We start from the raw sequence: 13,892 nt of genomic DNA, 5'->3' as shown, positions 1-13,892 counted from the left end.
TTAGTTCTAGTTCAGTTTTAGTTCTAGTTCAGTTTTAGTTAAATTCTAGTTCAGTTAATTTCTAGTTCAGTTTTAGTTAAGTTACAGTTCAATTATAGTTTAGTTCTAGTTTAAATTTAGTTCAGATGTTTTTTACAGCGATTCAAATTCAATTCTATTTTACTTAGAGGCTGCCAATCCGATAACATTTTTTTCTTTTTATTTCTGTTTACCCGCCTGTTAATCAGGCTAAGAGGTGAATTCTTATAACTATAACTTTAATACATTTAAACAAAATTCTTAACACACAAAATGACATTCTTTAAAACATTAATTGCAAATTTTTTTAAATGGCATCCTTTAAAAAAGTTATAATAACGCTTTCTTCTATTTAAATAAATAATGCTTCTAAATATATAAATAACTAAAACAAACTAATATTTTAAGCTTTTAACTTAAGCTTTAAAACAGTTGTTCTATTTTTTATATTAAAAGAAAATAAATGTGCTTTAAACTGTAATAACAGCATCTTATAAAAAAAAACATAATAATTTCTTTAAACAAACACATACTAATAATATTTATTTAAATCTAAATGTCACAAATGCCTAAAATTATGCTTGTTTTATTTTCTAACACACTCGCGCTCGCTCTTACTTTATTTTTTCTTTTAATGATTACTTTTATGATTATTACTGTTATCATTATACAAACATAAAAAACAAAAACGTAACAGACATTTTTATTATGAAAATAATAAAAAAAAGAAACATTTGTAATTTTCTTTTTTACAAAAAAAAATAAATTCTTAATGTTGTTGTTGATATATATATATATGAATATAAATAAAATGCCTGATTTTTTTGGTTATAGCGTTATTTTTCAAGAAACTTATAAAATGTTTATAACAAATTGTGGACTTTTTTTAAAAACAAACATAAATTTTATTTTTATTTCTTTTTCTTTCATATTTACAAACAGGTACCACCGGAAACGAAAGCTGGCCTGGGTAATGGTGGTGATAATCAACAGCAATAAATTTTTCAAAATGTCTATTTGTTTGTGTAATGAATGAATGATATGTGAGTAAAACGACTAAACAACTAAATATATTCTCCCTATAAATAATTTGTGTTATAACAAATATATATAAAAAACAAAACAAAGTGCTAAAAACTTAAATAGCAGTTACAACCTAAACGGAAACATAATCAAATCATACCAAAACAAAAAAGAAAACAACTTAATCAAATTTGCAACAACTAAAAGTAATAGTTTTGAAATGTTACAACTACTAAATGCTAAACAACTTTTTCAATAACAAATGAAAAAAAATATAAAAAAAAACTTTGAAATAAAAACAAACAAACAAACATGGTTGTGAATAATAAAAACAAAACTAGAAAAAAACTCACAAAAACAATGCACCTAAAAATATGCAATGAATTGAAAATTTGCAACAATTTGCAAACATAAAAATAAGAATATAAAAAGAAAAACAAATAACAACTTACCAAAATAAGCAACAGCTTCGCATAACATCAACCACAACAACAGCAACACATCAACTGAAAAGAAATAACAGAAAAAAATAACTATAACAACAAGAACTATGTAATAAAAATAAACATAAAAGTGAATTGAAATAACCACACAACTAACAGAAATAAGAAACAAAATTGTAAAAATGTAATAACAAAAGTAATAGTATTTAAAATTAACCCTCTAACGGTGTCATGGTTCCTTAAAAAACTTAACCTGAAAGTATGCTTTTATTTTCAACTAATCATTCTGTACTATTTTATTTTCCATGCTCTTAACTAGCTAAACGTGATCTGCGTTAAAAATTTGCCTATTTTTCCCCCCAGTGTAAATGTAATCTATATATCGCTTAAATTTAAAATTTTTCTATTAGAGATTGACTTCGATCCTACTAATTTAAAACATAATAGAAACACAAACGATCCCTAGAATACACCTATTTCATAATATGTTCCTTCAGGTGTTATCGGTAATTATGACAAAACATTAGACTAGACTATAGGTTGAGCCTTTATTTGCATGATAGTTTATTAAAATTGAATTTTAGGTGAAATATAAATTTTTTGTGAAAAATCAAATTTTATGTGAAATATCGAAATTTTATATGAAATATCGAAATTTTAGTGAAAAATAAAATTTCTAGTGAAAAATCGAAATTTTTAGTGAAAAATCAAATTTTTATTGAAAAATCGAATTTTTAGTGAAAATCAAGTTTTTAATGAAAAAAATTCACAATTTTTCTAAAATTCGAATTTTTTGCGAAAATTGTTTTTTTTTTTTCTTTGTGAAAATTTGTATTTTTTGTGAAAATTTATATTTTTTCTGAAAATTTATATTTTTTCTGAAAATTTGTATCTTTTGTGAAAATTTGTATTTTTTGTGAAAATTGTATTTTTTGTGAAAATTTGGAATTTTTGTGAATATTTGGAATTTTGTGTGAAAATTTTGATATTATAAGACAAATTTAATTTTTTATAATAAATCGAATTTTTGTCGAATTTCGGACTTTTTGTAAAAATTTGTATTTTTTGTGAAAATTCGAATTTTTGTACAAAAATTTTAATTTCATACGAAAACTCGATATTCTACTAAAAAAGTGAAAATTGGGTTCTAGTTCTGTTCTAGTTGTGTTCTAGTTCTGTTCTAGTTCTGTTCTAGTTATGTTCTAGTTATGTTCTAGTTCTGTTCTAGTTCTGTTCTAGTTCTGTTCTAGTTCTGTTCTAGTTCTGTTCTAGTTCTGTTCTAGTTCTGTTCTAGTTCTGTTCTAGTTCTGTTCTAGTTCTGTTCTTGTTCTGTTCTAGTTCTGTTCTAGTTCTGTTCTAGTTCTGTTCTAGTTCTGTTCTAGTTCTGTTCTAGTTCTGTTCTAGTTCTAGTTCTGTTCTAGTTCTGTTCTAGTTCTGTTCTAGTTCTGTTCTAGTTCTGTTCTAGTTCTGTTCTAGTTCTGTTCTAGTTCTGTTCTAGTTCTGTTCTAGTTCTGTTCTAGTTCTGTTCTAGTTCTGTTCTAGTTCTGTTCTAGTTCTGTTCTAGTTCTGTTCTAGTTCTGTTCTAGTTCTGTTCTAGTTCTGTTCTAGTTCTGTTCTAGTTCTGTTCGAGTTCTGTTCTAGTTCTGTTCTAGTTCTGTTCTAGTTCTGTTCTAGTTCTGTTCTAGTTCTGTTCTAGTTCTGTTCTAGTTCTGTTCTAGTTCTGTTCTAGTTCTGTTCTAGTTCTGTTCTAGTTCTGTTCTAGTTCTGTTCTAGTTCTGTTCTAGTTCTGTTCTAGTTCTGTTCTAGTTCTGTTCTAGTTCTGTTCTAGTTCTGTTCTAGTTCTGTTCTAGTTCTGTTCTAGTTCTGTTCTAGTTCTGTTCTAGTTCTGTTCTAGTTCTGTTCTAGTTCTGTTCTAGTTCTGTTCTAGTTCTGTTCTAGTTCTGTTCTAGTTCTAGTTCTGTTCTAGTTCTGTTCTAGTTCTGTTTTAGTTCTGTTCTAGTTCTGTTCTAGTTCTGTTCTAGTTCTGTTCTAGTTCTGTTCTAGTTCTGTTCTAGTTCTGTTCTAGTTCTGTTCTAGTTCTGTTCTAGTTCTGTTCTAGTTCTGTTCTAGTTCTGTTCTAGTTCTGTTCTAGTTCTGTTCTAGTTCTGTTCTAGTTCTGTTCTAGTTCTGTTCTAGTTCTGTTCTAGTTCTGTTCTAGTTCTGTTCTAGTTCTGTTCTAGTTCTGTTCTAGTTCTGTTCTAGTTCTGTTCTAGTTCTGTTCTAGTTCTGTTCTAGTTCTGTTCTAGTTCTGTTCTAGTTCTGTTCTAGTTCTTTTCTAGTTCCGTTCTAGTTCTGTTCTAGTTCTGTTCTAGTTCTGTTCTAGTTCTGTTCTAGTTCTGTTCTAGTTCTGTTCTAGTTCTGTTCTAGTTCTGTTCTAGTTCTGTTCTAGTTCAGTTCTAGTTCCGTTCTAGTTCTCTTCTAGTTCACTTCTACATCTGTTCTAGTTCTGTTCTATTTAATTCTTGCCTGAGACGTTAGTGAACAACTTCTATGCTAGATATAAACATGGATTACACTGGTTAACAAATTTTTAACACAGAGACCAAACTATACTTAACTAATAGATTGAGTTACGCAGAATTATATAAAAGTCCTTCAGACAAAACATTTTATCGCTCTTATAAAGTCTTCCTTTTACTTAAACTAAAGCTTGTTAACGTAAGTTTCGAAGGACCTATTTCTTAACATGTCCTCATCAATTCTTTTAAAGTTCCTATTAACTTCCTCTAAACTTAAAATTAATTGTATATCCTCAAACTAAATCCATACGCCACTAAAGGGTTAATAACTATAAAAACTAATAATACTGAAAAAATGACGCTGACAAAAAATATGGAAACAATTTTAAAAGGTAAAAGGAATTCGCTTCAAAATATATGAAAAATGTAATAAAACAAACCCAAATATTGTCTAAAATATAAAGGAAACCTAACAAAATATAAAATTCAAAATTGCAAAAAAAATCAATAATTTAATAATATAAAAAGTCAGATAAACAAAATTTAATATTTAAACATTTTGAAATAGCAATGATTATAAGGGTATAAAATATAAAAAAGCAACTTAAACTAATAATATCTATTGATAACAAACAATTTAAAACCAACTGTGAATACCCTTATTTAAATGCTCATTATTTATTATGTTTTGTTAATAAATATTTTATGAATATAATTAAAACAAAATGTAGCTTTAAAAACAAATACAAAATAAAATAATAAATTAATAATTAAAAAAATTCACTAAAAAAAAATATTCAATAATAATAAATATTTATAATTATGTATATACATAGTTTTAAACAAAAAAACAACCAACCAGCAATATTTAATGAATAAATTTTAATTGCTCTTAATTAATTAGTACAATTTTTAACTGCTCCATTAAAATTAATTTAAAGTGAACAAAACCAAAAAAAAACTATTCCTGGCGTATTGCTATAATTTAATTAAAATTGGTTTTTGTATTGTCAATATTTGCAATATTTAAACATTTACAAATGTCAGTTTTTTTACGCAATCTGTTAATTAAACTAATGTATTGTGCTCTGCTGCTGTTATTTATTTATTTTAATTTTATCTTTATCCCACAATTGAGTACAAATTGTTCAATATGAAAATAATAATAAATAAAAAAGTATTTTAGTAAAATCTTGCGCAACCGTAAAAAAATAAAGCTTTAAAATATGTATAATTGCGATAAATTATAAAAAAAATTCATTAATTTAAATTAGCTTAATAATTAAGATATAATATAAAATTCAGCTCCCTAAAGTAGGCAGTGAAAATGTGAGGGAATATGTTACCAAAAGTAGGCATCGTCTATAAAATTGAAGCCTGATAGAACTTAAAATTGTAAAATATAAAACATAAAAGTAAACTTTCAAATATAGATTTTTATGATAAATTTTTAAAAAGGTTCTCATACATATGGCAACCACAACTGTATAATCCTCGAATAAGGACGTTCTTTATCTTTCACATTACTGGCCGTATGTCTCAAATAATACAAAAATTGGCCACGGTTTGTTGTCAATTGTTTGTTTGCATTTAGACAAGGGATGTGCATAAAATTTGAAAGTCGACAACGATATGTTGCTTAGTTGACAACGTTGCATTGTCAACATTACATAGTGTTGTCGTACGTATGCATATGCTTTGGCAAAGGATATTATTGGCGTGTAGCCCTCACGGTACGTCGACCAGCGTCCCCTTGCCCAACCTGTCACAAAACCGTGGCAGGAAGAAATGCTTCTGAACGTGTCTTCACCCTTTTTCAGGATCAGAGACTATCTGAACTTCTAAATGCCTTCCTATAGGTCAGGCACCCGGTTGCAGTGCAACTCCATACCGAGCTTACGCTCTACCCGCGATTTGGGTTTAAACCACAGCCACCACGTTACTCCCCTGAAGGGCCTCACCAACAACCAGGCTAGAAACAATGTTCAAGGAGCTTCTGGACCCAGATGGTACCAAATTACAGATTCCGGTCGGTCTTCGTAGTCGAAACTACTCCAGTTGGGTCCCAGAAGTCTCGGGACTGGTAACCCCATACAACACACTCATACAACCCACACACACACACACAATTTGTCAGTCAACCACCAGGCGTGTATTTTTCTTATTCCCTCTGTTTATGGACAAGTTCATTTTCATACAACAATGGAAAATGTTTATTTAATGTACTTTGACAATGGATGTTTTTGAAAAATTATAAACACTTTGGTGTCAATTTAGTACCAATTGTTTATGGATAGCATCATTTTCAGACAACAATGCAAAATGTTTATTTCAATTAATCGATGGCTGCGGTCACCATATTTGTCAGAATGTTAGTATTAAGGGATTGATTTTCAAGGGTTTGACAATAATATTTGGAAAATGATCTTTAAGATTGTTTCAGTGAGATGTTTTGATTAATTGGAACTCGGTAGTTGTCGATTGTCGACTAAGAACTCCCGTCGAAAGACCTGGTAGGTATATGAATAGGTTATTTTTCAGATAACGTTGTTTTCAATCAACGACAATCGATGGACGATTATATATATTAGGAAAATTATCGTCTGACGGTAGACCTACACTGAGACGCAAAACTATGTCTTCTTATACAAATTATGAGATCATAAAGTATGTAGTTAATAAGTACAATAAAGTTAACCTTGAAGCTTGAAAATAAGCTTAAGACCTTTAATTTTAACAAAATTCTTTTACCTTTCCAAATTTTCAAGTAATTTTAAAAAAAGATTTTAAAACAAATTACAAAAAATAGTTTACTTTTGTTTTAAATACTCCTCTGTGCTAACCACTTTAATGCTAGCATAGAATTTAAACAAAACAAAAACTTTTCTTTTTATTTACTCAACCCTAAAGTATACTTTAGATTTTTATCCATTTTAACAGCATAAAGTATGCTATACTTTTAGTTAACCTTAAAGTTAAAAAAAGACAAAAGCAACTACTGCTCTCTTCATTATACGAACACAAAAACAAAAAGGAATTTAAAGTGAATGTATGAAAAAGGATATGAGTGTGTACATTTTGTAAAACACATCCTTATACTCAAACTCAAGCAAGCAAAAAAATTAAAGGCTAATGACAAATAAGCTTACACCTCTTGACAAGTTAAAACAAAAACGAGAATATTTAAAAGGTTCTAAACTCAAAAGAAAAAAGGTTATTTAGCAAAAAATGACAACTTAAATTTTACTCAACTACTTTAAACAAAAGGCTAAAAGCACACAAAAAGAAATTAAGAAATATTAAGTTATATTTACTAGATACTTAGATTGATGAAGGAATTGTTTAATTGCGGCAGCCATTTTAGCTACAACTAAATAAACCTACAGTTTTCTTCCCCCTTTATTGTCAAAATATAATGTATACTTTTAGTTTTACATAAATATTTGAAAATTAAAAGCATACATTTGGGATGGAGAAAGCCATTATAATACGTCTGTAAACAAGTTTATTTGTTTATTGTTTAACAGTTTGTGTGCGTAAAGGATCAATAAGCAAAAACATTGAAAGGAAAACAAAACTTTTAGCAATACTTATTAAAAGGACTACAATCTAAAAAGTAATTTCTCTATTAAGCAAAAGAAAATCTTTAATATTACTACAGCTTTTGTTATATTACTCCCTGACATCAGGTCATTATTTAACTATTATTAATAAATGTCAACTATGAACGTCAGTTAGTTTATAATTAAACAACAACAGTTTTTTTATTGTTATTATTATTTAAAATATAAAATCGACTTTAGTTGAACGATTAACGTTGGTTGAATTTTTAATGAGTATTTCTTAATGAGAATTGACCGCCTAAAGGTATGCTGTAAACTATAAATGTATCTTACACAAAGCATTGCTAAGCTTAGAGGTTGCGTTAGCTGTCATTTAGTAAATCGATTGTGAGAAAAACATTTAATCTTTGTTAGATAAAGATGAATTAAAAAAAATGTTCTTTATTCTAAAAGTAAAGCACAAGTTTAGGGGCATAAAGAAAATTAATCATTAAAAAAATATGTAGAGATAAACTTATAAGATGCAAAATTAATGAAGAGATATAAGTTTATGATTCATGGAAAGATGTGATAGCTACACTTCGCTTTAATACTTTTTATATTATGAAAGTATACTTTTAGGCTAAATATTAAGAATTCTTTTTGCAATTTTTCTCAATAAAATATTTAAAATTTGTCATTTGTTTTAAACCACAATTTTAATTTTCTTTTTATACACATATTCCAAAGTATACTTTTAGGTTTATATTTAAATCAAGATGTTGATACATACTTCTTAAAATTATACAAAATTTTTTGTTTATTATTTTATGTTATAAATATTTCAAATATTATTCTTAATGGCTTTTTTTGAAATGTGGTTTAAGAGTTTTTCTTTTTATTTAAACAAAATTTAATTTTATTACAAAACTTTTTTTAAATTGATTTTAAATCTTAATTCCATACACTTACTTATACAATAACTTAATAACTTAAGGCTATTTTAATAAAAATTTCTACTTAAAAATATACAAAATTTAACACCATTTTTTTTTTCTTTTTATTTCATTTTATTTTTCTGTTATAGCTCAACTTGTCTCAAAGGTTGAACTTTAAAGTTCACTTGCAAGGCATTGATTCCATAAAAACTAACAATGACACATAAACTAATCCATATTTTTAATCTGCTCTCTCCATTCTGGTTAAAAAGTCCTCACTTTTATACCCGGAATGCTAATCAAAACATATTTTTTCTTTTTATTTAATTTTACCACAAAATTTTTGTTTAAGTAACGTCAATTTTAAATTTTTTCTTTTTATTTCAAATTATTTTTCTACGATGTAAAGTAAAGTTGTAGCTCAGAAGTTCGAGTGCAATATTTTATGAAATAAGATTGCTTGCTATGCCTTTACAACAATATTGACAAACAAAGAAGACTCCATTGAGCAGCAATATACAAGCTCAGATTAGTCTGCTAAAGAATTTTCTTTTAGGGAAGGATTATGTTAATCTTACATAGATAAAAATCTCTGTTTATAGCTAAACATTCAGTTTTATATTCTTCGGAAACGCTGTGTTTTTTAGTGGAAAACATATTTTTTCTTTTTAATCCATTTTTTTCTTCAGAATAGGTTAGGTTAGGCTGTTAGGAGGGCGTATACCACATCGAATACATCTAGGCCACTATCGGGCGCTCCTTTCTATGAAAACTCAGTTTCCTAGACCTAATTTTGAGGAATCTTCCGATAAGTGGTAGTGAGGAATGTTATTTCAAGAATAACATCATATCCGAAATACTTTTATCTAACTTTAGGAAATGCCTGATAGTGGCACCAGAGTTTCACTGACTCCACGTTAGTCTGAATCATCTCGTTCAATTATGCATAGATGTGCTCGTTATACGTACCATCATACTAACTATAAACATGCTCAATTTCTCGCCTTGCTCTCATCAGGGTCACCCCATTGGATGTACCCACCGTTTTATTATTCCAAGAGGACTTATGGAATTCCCTCACCTATATTTTTAATTCAGTTTTTGTTGTGTCCAATGGTTTCGACGAATGCCTGACAGTAGCAGTGCAGTATTCTCTCTACATGCTCTACATTTGTCTGAATCATCTCGTCTAATTTTGCATAGATGGTCTCGTAATCCTGCACGGAATACGTACCATCATACTAACTTTAGACTTGCTCAATATGAGGAGATTTCTCGTATTTTTCTCATCAGGGTCATTCCATAGGATTTACAAACCGTTTCATTATTTTAAAAGGGCTTATAGAATTCTCTCAGCTATATCTTTAATTCAACTTTTCTTGTGTCGAATGGTTATGCGTTTGTCAGCTCAACTGCCTCGTGCTCTTTTTCCTTTAAAGCAATTACATTCGCCCATTCGTTACCGACTACTACCGAGTGGTCTGATACCCATAAGATATAAAACCTTACCTCTAGAAGAGTATTCAGTTAAAGTTTTCTTACGATCTTATATTTAACTCTATCGCCTGATATTGTCCTAATTGCTTATTACACTTTTATAGAGCCATATTGTCATAGTAGGACTAAGACCTCATTTCATGTCTATAGTTTTCCTACATATCGCCCAGCACCGATTTGCCTTATTGACTCTATCATCTATGTGGTGTCTTTATTTTAATTTCCGGTCAGGGATTACACCTAAGTACTTCACTTTGTCTGTCACCGGTATCTTCTGTCCAAGAAGCAAGGTTAACAAGAAATTTTTATCTTTCTTGTGAAAAGACATATTTACGCCTTCGTTGGGTTAACATTGAGGCTTCATGGTTGAGCCCAGCTCAAGGCCTTGTTCATAACCTTCTTTAGCTCTTCTGCACAAGTAATTTAGATCCTTCCCTTTAAAAGCAGACAGGTTCTTCGCCCAGCACCAATTTGCCTTGTTCTATGTGGTGTCTCCATTTTAATTTCCGGTCATGGATTACACTTAAGTACTTCACTTTGTCTGTCACCGGTATCTTCTTGTCAAAGAAGCAAAGTTAAGAAGAAATGTTTATCTTTCTTGTGAAAAGACATATTTACGTCTTCGTTGAGTTAACATTGAGGCTTCATGGTTGAGCCCAGCTCAAGGCCTTATACATAACCTTCTTTAGCTCTTATGCACAAGTAATTTAGATCCATTCCATTTAAAAGCAAACAGGCACCAATTTGCCTTGTTCTATGTGGTGTCTCCATTTTAATTTCCGGTCATGGATTACACTTAAGTACTTCACTTTGTCTATCACCGGTATCTTCTTGTCCAAGAAGCAAAGTTAAGAAGAAATGTTTATCTTTCTTGTGAAAAGACATATTTACGTCTTCGTTGGGTTAACATTGAGGCTTCATGGTTGAGCCCAGCTCAAGGCCTTATACATAACCTTCTTTAGCTCTTATGCACAAGTAATTTAGATCCTTTCCATTTAAAAGCAAACAGGCACCAATTTGCCTTGTTCTATATGGTGTCTCCATTTTAATTTCCGGTCATGGATTACACCTAAGTACTCGACTTTGTCTGTCACCGGTATCTTCTTGTCCAAGAAGCAAAGTTAAGAAGAAATGTTTATCTTTCTTGTGAAAAGACATATTTACGTCTTCGTTGACTTAACATTGAGGCTTCATGGTTGAGCCCAGCTCAAGGCCTTATACATAACCTTCTTTAGCTCTTATGCACAAGTAATTTAGATCCTTTCCATTTAAAAGCAGACAGGTTCTTTATCAGTTAGGTAACCTAGAGTAAAGGTGATGAAATGCCGCCCTGTGGTATACCGTGGAATTTCATTTTTCTTGATAGTTATATCGTACATCTTCTATTCCTTAGCACGTAGTTACGGAGCAGAGTACATTTTTTCTTTTTATTTCATTTTAAAACAAACTCTTGGTAAAAGTATCAGCGGAAAATTTCGGCCCAGCTGAAGTCTGAGTTGAGCTGAACTGAATGTCTAATTCAGAACCACCTTTAGCTCTTCTGCATAAGTAACTTAGATCCTTTCCCTTTAAAAATATTACAACATCGTCTGCATAACAGACAGATCTAAGTCCTTTATCAGTTAGGAATTCCATAGAAGACTTTTAATCGTGGTAAACCAGAGTAAAGGTGACAAAATGCCGCCCAGTGCTATACTGCGAAAGACCATTTTCCTGATAGCTATATCGTACATCTTGCAGCTTATTGATCTGTTCCTTAGCACGTAGTTGATTCAGTTTAGGAGCATAATACATTTTTTTGTTTTATTTCATTTTAAAACAAACTCTTGGTAAAAGTCTCAGCGCCAATAATACAATAACAAATCCTTTTACTAAACTTTTTTTAGAGAACGAGTACAGATATCTTTCTATATATATATAGATAAGAATTGTGTTTTATTCTTTAAAGAAAAATTGCGGAAAACATTTTAAAACGATTTTTTTTTTTCGTTTTATTTCATTTTTAAACACTTTGTAAAAAGGTTTGATGATAAATTTCAGCTTCATTGATATTAATGGCAATAGTTAAGGATAATTAAGTTTTTTGTTAAATTATTTGTGAAATTATTAATTGTATGCAAGAAATACAGGTTTCTTTGTTTATGCTTGATAAAGTTTAATTTATTCCACAATTTATATCTTCCACTTTTTATAATTGAACGGAAATGTGCATTAGTAAAGCATGCCTTTAGGCTATTTATATTATATATACATTCTATAAATACAAGCTGTTTGTGTTGTTTTTTATAAAATTGTTAATTTTAACTTTATATTGTTTTAATTAGTAACCTTTTTAACCATGTATAGCTTCAAAAAGTTTAGTTTTTCTGTTATATTCAAAAGCTTTTTAAAGTTTTGTAAAAAATGTTGTACTCTGCAAGGTGTATTGCCTGCTTTTAGGAGTTTCTTTTTTCTCACATAGAAATGTAACAATTATTTAAAAATCTTTTAAGAAGGAGTTTTTTTTAATATTTTAAAGTATGCTTTTAGTTTAATACAACTAATAATGAATTCTATGGCCTACTTTTGGGAGCTATTAGAAAATGAAAAAATATAAAATATATATAATATACTTTTAGGTGTTTTTTTTTCTCGAGCAGTTAACGTAGTGTTTTTTTTAAACAAACATGTTTAAAATATGTTTAATTGATTAGACATAAAAATAAACATAAAAGTATTAAAAATTTAAAACGTTTGCATATAAATAAATAATCTTAATGCCAGTAGTGGAATAGAAGTTTTAAACGTAGAATTCTAAGGACCAATTAAACAAAAATTATAAATTATTAACAATTAGTAGAAGAAAAATTTGCAATAATATTAACTAAATCTTAAATTAAACTAAAAAATCTGTAAAAAACAGAAACAAAACCCTTTTAATGAAAACTTGTTAAACTGTAATATATTCCCAGAATATTTATTAAACTAAAGTATTTTTCTTACTTGTTACTTAAATAACTTATTAAATTTGCTAGAAAATTTAATAAAACTTTCTTACCAGCCTTAAATAGAAAAAAAATTACTATGTAAATATTGTTAAGTTTCTTGAAAAATAAAAATATATTTAAAAAATTAATTAATAAAAATATTATACTCATATACTAACTAAAATGTATAGTTAATTTTAATATATAAATTAAAAACAAAATTACTAAATAAAACCTTTGTGATCCATTAATGAAAATAAAATTTATTTAAAAAAAGTAAATTTCTTCTCTTCCAAGAATTAGTTTAAAAATACCAATAAAAACCTAAACTATTTTTAAAAAATTTAATTATTAATACAACATTAACTATAAAAATTAATTTTGAATAAAAAAAAACAACCGAAATTCTAAGTAAAAATTATAAAAATATTTAAAATTATTAAAAATAACAAGAAAAGTTAGAAATTAATTAAAAAAACAAAAAAATTAAATTATACAAAAATTAAGTTAAAAGTTTATTAGAGCATTTAATGAAACGGAATTATATTTAAAAATTAGACAAGAAAATAAAAACTTTAAATTATAACACAAAAAAACTTAAAATTAATAATAAAACATGTAACAAAAAAAACGAATAAAAATTATTTAAAATAGCAAAGTAAATAAAAAATTAAAATAAAAAATTATAAAAAATATGTTTTATTTGTATAAATTAACCATCCTCTCCCTTATTCACAATTTATATACCAAAATAAATCTTCTTTAAATGTCATTCATATTTTTTTTCTTTTTCTTTAACAGTAAAGTAAAACAGAATTATTTTTAATTGACATTTTTCATACATATTGTAACATGACAAAACACTTTAGCGTTTTGCGTGTAGACAGTCAAGCTAACAGTAATAAGACAAAAACAACCAGCAATTATGCACAATGAGAGTATTATGTGGGGGATTTAAAATAAAAAA

The sequence above is a fragment of the Lucilia cuprina genome, chromosome 2, assembly GCF_022045245.1.
Source record: "Lucilia cuprina isolate Lc7/37 chromosome 2, ASM2204524v1, whole genome shotgun sequence".
Classification (NCBI taxonomy): Eukaryota; Metazoa; Arthropoda; class Insecta; order Diptera; family Calliphoridae; genus Lucilia; species Lucilia cuprina.
Note: the sequence above shows the minus strand (reverse complement) of the source record.